This window comes from Chiloscyllium punctatum, chromosome 39, assembly GCF_047496795.1.
Source record: "Chiloscyllium punctatum isolate Juve2018m chromosome 39, sChiPun1.3, whole genome shotgun sequence".
Classification (NCBI taxonomy): domain Eukaryota; kingdom Metazoa; phylum Chordata; class Chondrichthyes; order Orectolobiformes; family Hemiscylliidae; genus Chiloscyllium; species Chiloscyllium punctatum.
The window spans coordinates 24,846,156-24,853,424 of NC_092777.1; the positions used below are offsets into that span (position 1 = coordinate 24,846,156).

A 7,269-nucleotide genomic window follows, 5' to 3' on the forward strand; every position below is an offset into this window, starting at 1 on the left:
CTGTTTGAAAATGGTAGCTGAGAACAATATTCGACCCGGGGAATTCCCTGCTGCTTTTTTAAGAGAGTCATGGATTATTTTACAGCTCCCTGATGGACAGTTACGGCCTTCATATAAAAGCTAGAACTCTAACAATGCAACATCTCGTCAGTACTTCACTGAAGAATAAACACAATACTAAAATGGTGTTTGCATCCACAACTCTTTAAGACTTATTATGTGTTAACACAAAACCAAACACATAAATAAGAGTGGTAAAACAGAAAATTAATATGACCGAAGCTATTCATATTCATGAAGACAAATTCAATTATGGTGAATCTGGCATTGAAATGGGAAGACAGCAGCAAAGGAACATAGGAGCAGGAAGTGGTCATTCAGTCCACCAAGTCTACTCCACCATTTTATTATGATGGATCATCTACCTCAATGCCACTTTCCTGTATTATTCCCATATCATTTGATGTCATTAGAATTCAGCAATGTATCAATTTTTCACTTGAACATGCTCAACATCCTCTGGGGTTTAGAGTTCCAAAGATTCATCAGCCCCTAAGTGACAAATTCTACCTCATCTCATTTATAAATGGCCTACCCCTTATCCTGAGATTACATCCATTGCTCCTAGATTCATCAGTCAGGGAAAACATCCACCTGTCACAGTCTGTAAGAGTTTTGCCATTATCAACAAGATCACCTCTCAATCTTCAAAAGTCTATGCAATACAGACCCAGATTCCCCAAACCCTGATCACAGGACAATCCTGCCATCCTAGGGATTAATCTGGTGAACCTCTGAAACACTCCTATTATAAATATATCCCACCATGGATATGGAAACCAAAACTATATGCAATACTCCCAGTAAGGTTCCACCAAGGCTCTACATAACTAGAGCCAAGACATTTTTACATCTGCACTCAAATCCCTGTTTGATGAAGGCCAAGATACCATTTGCCTTCCTAATTGCTTGCTGCACCTGTATGCTTTTATGACTTTCATGACTCATGAACAAAAATATCCCAGTCCTTTTGGACAGTAATACTTCTGAACCAGTGATCATTTAAGAAATACACTGTTTTTCTACCAAAGTGGATCATTTTCTATATATTTACATTATATTCCATCTGTCCTGTTCTTACTTGTTCACTTAAGCCTGTAAAGCCTCCTCACATCCTCATCACAACTTACATTCCCATCCAGCTTTGTGTCACTGGACTAGTCACCCCGAAGCCAATACTCCAGAGACCTGAGTTCAGTTCCGACCGTGGCGGCTGGTAGATATTAATATTTCCTAATCAGAATGTTCAGAGATGTTATTATCACACCTCTGGAGCAGATGAGACTTGAACCCTGGTCTTCTGGCTCAGAGGTAGGGACAATACTATTGTGCCATAACAGCCCTCAAGTGGTGCATTTTTAAACTCTCAAGGGATCTCATGATGTAGTGGTAATGTTGCTCCTCTAAGCCAGGAGGCCGGGGTTCAAGTTCCACCTACTCCAGCAGTGTGTAATAACACATCAATATGGGTTGGTTAGATTTTTAAATTTTTTAATATGGAATTGAAAGATAGGTGACCATGACAACTACCTGTATTGTTGTGAAAATGCATATGGTTCACTGAAACCCTTTCAAAGAAGTAAATCTGCTTTCCTTATTGGGTCTGGCTTACGTCGGACTCCCAGAGCTATGTGATTGACTCTTCACATTCCTCTGAAATTATTTAGGAATTTATTCAATGTCAAGGAGAATTATGGATGGGCAACAAAAGCTGTCCTTGCCACTAATGCCCACATCCCATGAAATAATAACAAAACACAAAGTATTCAGCAGGTCTAACGGCAACAGTGAAAAGAGGAATACAGCTAACATTTCAGGTCAATGATCTTTCAAATGAGGACCTGGAAAAACCCGTCTTGCTGTTTGTTTGTGCACTTCAGCAGTACGTGACTGCCTCTGGCTTGGACCATATGGTTTCACAGTGGGGATGTTCAAATTATTTTTAAACACAATTTTGGCATCAAAAAAATTGTTATTAAAATATTTGTAACTTCTTTCCACTTAGTTAAAATGTTTAAACATATTTGATGAATTCTTGTTTGCAAAGAAACATTCAAAGCCACTCCTTGGGGTGCTCCACCCTCTATCGTGCCCAATGCTTAATTTTTAATTTGGCAAAAGATCACAATCTGATTAGCAGTGGTGTTCCAGCAACAGGCTGTATGTAACTTCCCATACAGCTATTGTTATTTTCAACAGCAGCAAAAAGAGAGGCTGCTTTAATTAAAACCTGCGTAGGTTTCCAGGAACCCATGTGGATCGTACATAAACATGGGAGGGAACACCAGACAATAAAAACAGCATTCCTTTATATTTTTAGCACTGGCAAGAGGTTGCGCAAATTGGCCACTAAATGCCTGCACTTAAGTCATTTCAGTACAAAGCAATTTTCAATCTGGTTCAGTGACATTTCTTACCAACTTCTTTGGTTCACATGTACAGTCATATGGTCAGTAAACCTCAAATTCAATTCAATTCCTGTTGGCATGGGACTTTAAAAGGCCAGGTGTCCCAGCATTAAATCATCTGACCTCATTCAGCTCGGTGTATCCGGTAAAGAAAATCAGCCATGGTTCCCTGCACGTGAAGGATAGGCATATTTAAAAGTTATAACCTTAGCAATTTTCACCCTGGGTATTGTAAAGACATTAACCATCTTGGTGGGCTTTACAAAATGCAAGCCCAGCTTTATAATATTAGTCACCTGTGTCTGTCCATACACACCAAACATCTACAAGCTATTAGAACACAAACTGTGTGATCCCAATCCTTAAATGCAATCTACATAATCTATGGTGAGGTTGCATTGAGATGGTACAGAGGTGGATTCATGCGTCAGTCTTCAGACTAGTGACATGAATCTTTTATTAACTATAAACAGAGTGAGGTAAGTCATTCCTGGGAGATTGTGAACTCTGTCCTGGCTCCAAATGTGTCAGACTATCAGCAATCATCACTGATGTTGTATAATATTTCTCAGCAGAACAGGGCTTAATCCTTATTCAACACCTTCTAACTGGACAGGGTCAAACAATTAGTTTATTTTTCACCCCGATCTGTCAAGGGAGTTGAAACCAATTCTGAAAATCTTCTGAAAAACTTAACTCAAGTGAGTTAACTCTCAGGACAAAAAGGAATTAAGACCTTGAGTTTATTGCAATTAAAAATATTAACCCTGTGCTTATAAATTATTTTGTTGCAGTTGACTCAGTTCATCCTTATTTTTCCATTCACAAGTGATACAAAATACCACAAAATCAACCACAACTTGCATTTATATAGTGTCTTGAAACTAGTAAGTTATGCAAGGCACTTTTGTGGAAAAATAGATGATAACAGTCAGGCAAGAATAAGGGAAGGTAATAAGAGATTTTGCAGGAAGGAGGCAGCAAAGCAGAGACCTTTAAGAAGTGTTAATTCTGGGGCTGAAATTGGTTTATCAGCTCACAGTGAATGGGGACACCATGTAGAAGCTCTACTGAGGCTAAGAAACAGTTTCTAAAAAGTGTTGATGTATTATTCTATGAATATTAGAGGAGAGAAAAGTGGGCACACCAAGTGCCAATTCACTAAACTTCATTTTGTGCTGCTCCTACCATTGGGTGCATAAGGTCTCACTGAATGCCATGAATGGAAGGCTGGGGGCAGCGTGGAAATAGAAAGGAGGCCAGAATCAGAAGAGAAGAAAGTACACATATATGGCAGAAAGACACTCAGGAAGTAATTTGTGTCATTACAGCCTTGGTTCAAATATGGACAAAAGAGCTAAATTCCAGAGTGAGGTGAGAGTGACAGCCCTTGACATTAAAGCTGCATTTGACTGAGTGTGGCATCAAGGAGACCTAACAAAACTGCAATCAATGGGTATGGGGGACAAACTCTGTGCTGGTTAAAGTCATACCTGGCATGCAGGAAGTTGGTTGTGGCTGTTGGAGGTCAGTAATTTCATTTTCCAAGACTTCTCTGCAGGAGTTCCTCAGCGTAGTATCCTAGGCCCAACCTTCTTCAGGATCAATTCCCTTCCTTCCATCAGAATGTCAGAACTGAAGATGTACACCAACAATTGCACAATGTTTAACACCATTCATGACTCCCCCAGATACAGTCTGTGTTCAAAGGTAGCAAGATCTGGACAATATCCAGTCTTGGGCTGACAAGTGGCAAGTAACATTCATGCCAGACAAATACCAGGCAATGACCATCTCCAATAAGAGACAATCTAACCAATGCCCCTTGACATTCTACAGTGTTACCATCACTGAATTCCCCCACTGTCAGCATCCTGGGGGCTACCATTGACCAGACACTCAACTGATTCATCACATAAACACAGTGGCTACAAGACCAGGTCAGAGGCTAGAAACACTGCAGCAAGTAACTCACCACCTGACTCCCCAAAGCCTGTCTATCATCCAGAAGGCACAAGTCAGGAGTGTGTTAGAATACTCCCCACTTGCCTGGATGGGTCCAGATTCAACAACAATCGCAAGCTTGACACCACCCAGGACAAAGCAGCTCACTTGATTGGCACCACATATTCATTTCCTCCACAACTAACATTCAGTAGCAAAAGTGTACTAGCTACAAGATTAGATTACTTACAGCCCAACAAGTCCACACCAACCCACCCATATCCCTACACCTAACACTACAGGCAATTTAGTCTGGCCAATTCACCTGACCTGCACATCTTTGGACTGTGGGAGGAAACCAGAGCCCCCGGAGGAAACCCACGCAGACATGGAAAGAATGTGCAAACTCCACACAGTCAGTCGCCTGAGGCAGGAATTGAACCCGGGTCTCTGGCGCTGTGAGGCAGCAGTGCTAACCACTGTGCCACCATGCCGCCCACAGATACAATGCAGAAATTCACCAATAGTTCTTAGATAGCACCTTCCTGGTCAAAATCCTTGAATTCCCTCCTTCATGGTATTATGGGTCAACCTACCATACATGGATTGCAGCAGTTCATTACCACCTTCTCGAGGGCGGCTAGGGATGGACAAACAATGCTGGCCAACTAGCAATGCCCATGACCTGTGAATGAATAATAAAAAAAGCAGACTGATTTCAAAAGGAGAACAAATGTTTTGAATTCAATACAATAAGAGTCTATAGGAACCAATAAACTGTGCCATCAATAGGAGTGATAAAGAGCTGGAGTTAGTATAAGATAGATGAAACAACAGAATTTTAGATCAATTGGAAAGGAGGCTCACCAAATCTTTTGGACAAAACTGAAGATATCAAAGTCTGGAAGAGACACAATTGCAGATCTGGCTTTCTTTGGCAGTTTGGGAAATTAAAGATGTCTTCATATAATTTTTCCACTTAGGTGGGAAACGTGATTTGAAGTACAGATCAGTTTATAATATAATTCTGAGTCATTTGCCGAAGATGTTTTGGAATAAAGCAGCCACCTGCCTGTAACATATCAATATGAAATTCGACAAATTAATAAATTAAATTTTCTTCAAAACTCCACAAGGATGTTACCCAACCAGGGAGGAATGTTTTAAATTTATAAACTTTGTTGTAAATGAACTTCTCTGTTGTTATGATTGTAGTCTTGAAGTTGAATGTGGCTAATTTAATTAAGAGAAGTTATTGGAGTCTAAGGTCTTTTAGGTAGCTGTTCATTTAACATTCTAAAACTATACTTAATAAAGTTTTGCAAGAGGTCTGCACAGTCACATCTCTCTTCAGAAACTCACCATTGTTTTGTGATTTTGTACCTCACTAACAGCACAGTTGACTATTTATTCAAGTAGAAAGTGAGGACTGTAGATGCTGGAGATCAGAGTGAAAATGTGTTGCTGGAAAAGCACAGCAGGTCAAGCAGCATCCAAGAAGTAGGAGAATCGGCGTTTCGGGCATGAGCCCTTCTTCAGTATTTATTCAAGTACCCACTCTACAATCAGTAATTCTCTATATATCAGGCAGTCTTATATTGTTGCATTCAGATATTCTGGTATTTTATGTGCACACTTTAATGATGGAAAGCTACTTTAAATTTTATCTTTTAGTTTCTGCACTCTCTTCAAACAATCCATTGATAAGATACAAGCACGCGAGCAAAATATCCAAATGAGCCACTCCTTCAAACTCTGTCGCTCTCCTCTCTAAATGTCAGAACAGCTGAATACCATTTAACCTGGAAAAACCAGTTTGAAGACATTCTCAAGTGTGAATAGACTAAGAAATGGATAACAAGGATAATCGTGGCTGCTGGCAACAGGTTGAACATGAGTTCAAGTGAATTTTCAATTTTGGATTCACACACTTATACAGATTATTAGTTTTAGTTTCAGTATTACCTACAGCAAAGACAAGAGTAATTTGTTCTTTTGCCTACTTTTTATAGTATTGTATTTCACATTGTTTATAGATGCTTTAAGCCTGAATATGTTCATTGCAGATAAACAAAACAGCACCTCATGGACTTAGACTATTATAGCAAAACAATAGTGACTGAACTATACTCAGCAGAAAATTTTGTGTATTTTGGAAAGAGGTGAGTTGGACAAGTGAGCTGTAAACATTGAATGTCCTGTTGGTCTGTCATATGTCTTGACTACTGTTCACTCTTCTGGTGTTGACATTAAAATTTACCAAGGCATCTGTATTGGTAGTCATAAATCATTGGCCACATTTTTGAACTTACTCTTATTTATTAAATGTCAGGCAATGGTTCAGCAAATAAATAGGCCTGGAATCAAAAGAACAAAATTTTAACTCTGTCCAAATCCATCCACTCTTACGAAATTTAGATCAAATCTAATTTCCCCGAAAAGTTGCAAGTGAACTCTGAATTCTCTAAGTTCCTAATATATATGCCAGAGAAAACGCAGTTAGAAATAATTGGTTTTCTTCACCCATTCCAAATTGTTTTTCTTACCTAATCTTAATTTTGCTAAGAACTGTTTAAAACAGTATTTTTTTTTCCCAGATATACTTATAGGCAACAACAAAAACTTATTTTTATGTAATACCTCTCGTCCAGACAAGGTGTGTGGGTGGGTATATGGGTGACCATAGGGATGGAATGATCAACAATATGATCAACTTAAGGATTTTGTTTTCAAAGATCAAGTGGATGAAAAGACAAGAGGCTTGGAGATGGAATTTGGGAGTACCAGTTTCTGATTTCTGGAAGATTTTGTTTGATATGATTGAACTAAATTGGTAGGTCACTCATAAGATACAATT

The 7,269-nt window shown here is 39.2% G+C and overlaps 1 long non-coding RNA gene across 1 annotated transcript; it reads right to left on the reverse strand.

Moving 5' to 3' along the window:
* Window positions 1-1,341: 1,341 nt before the first annotated feature.
* LOC140464216 (uncharacterized) lies at window positions 1,342-5,457 on the reverse strand. The gene is made up of 4 exons (XR_011954879.1): window positions 5,280-5,457; window positions 5,009-5,097; window positions 3,962-4,103; window positions 1,342-2,637 (listed from the first exon to the last, which is right to left on the reverse strand). It is a non-coding gene; the product is annotated as an uncharacterized lncRNA (long non-coding RNA).
* Window positions 5,458-7,269: the final 1,812 nt, after the last annotated feature.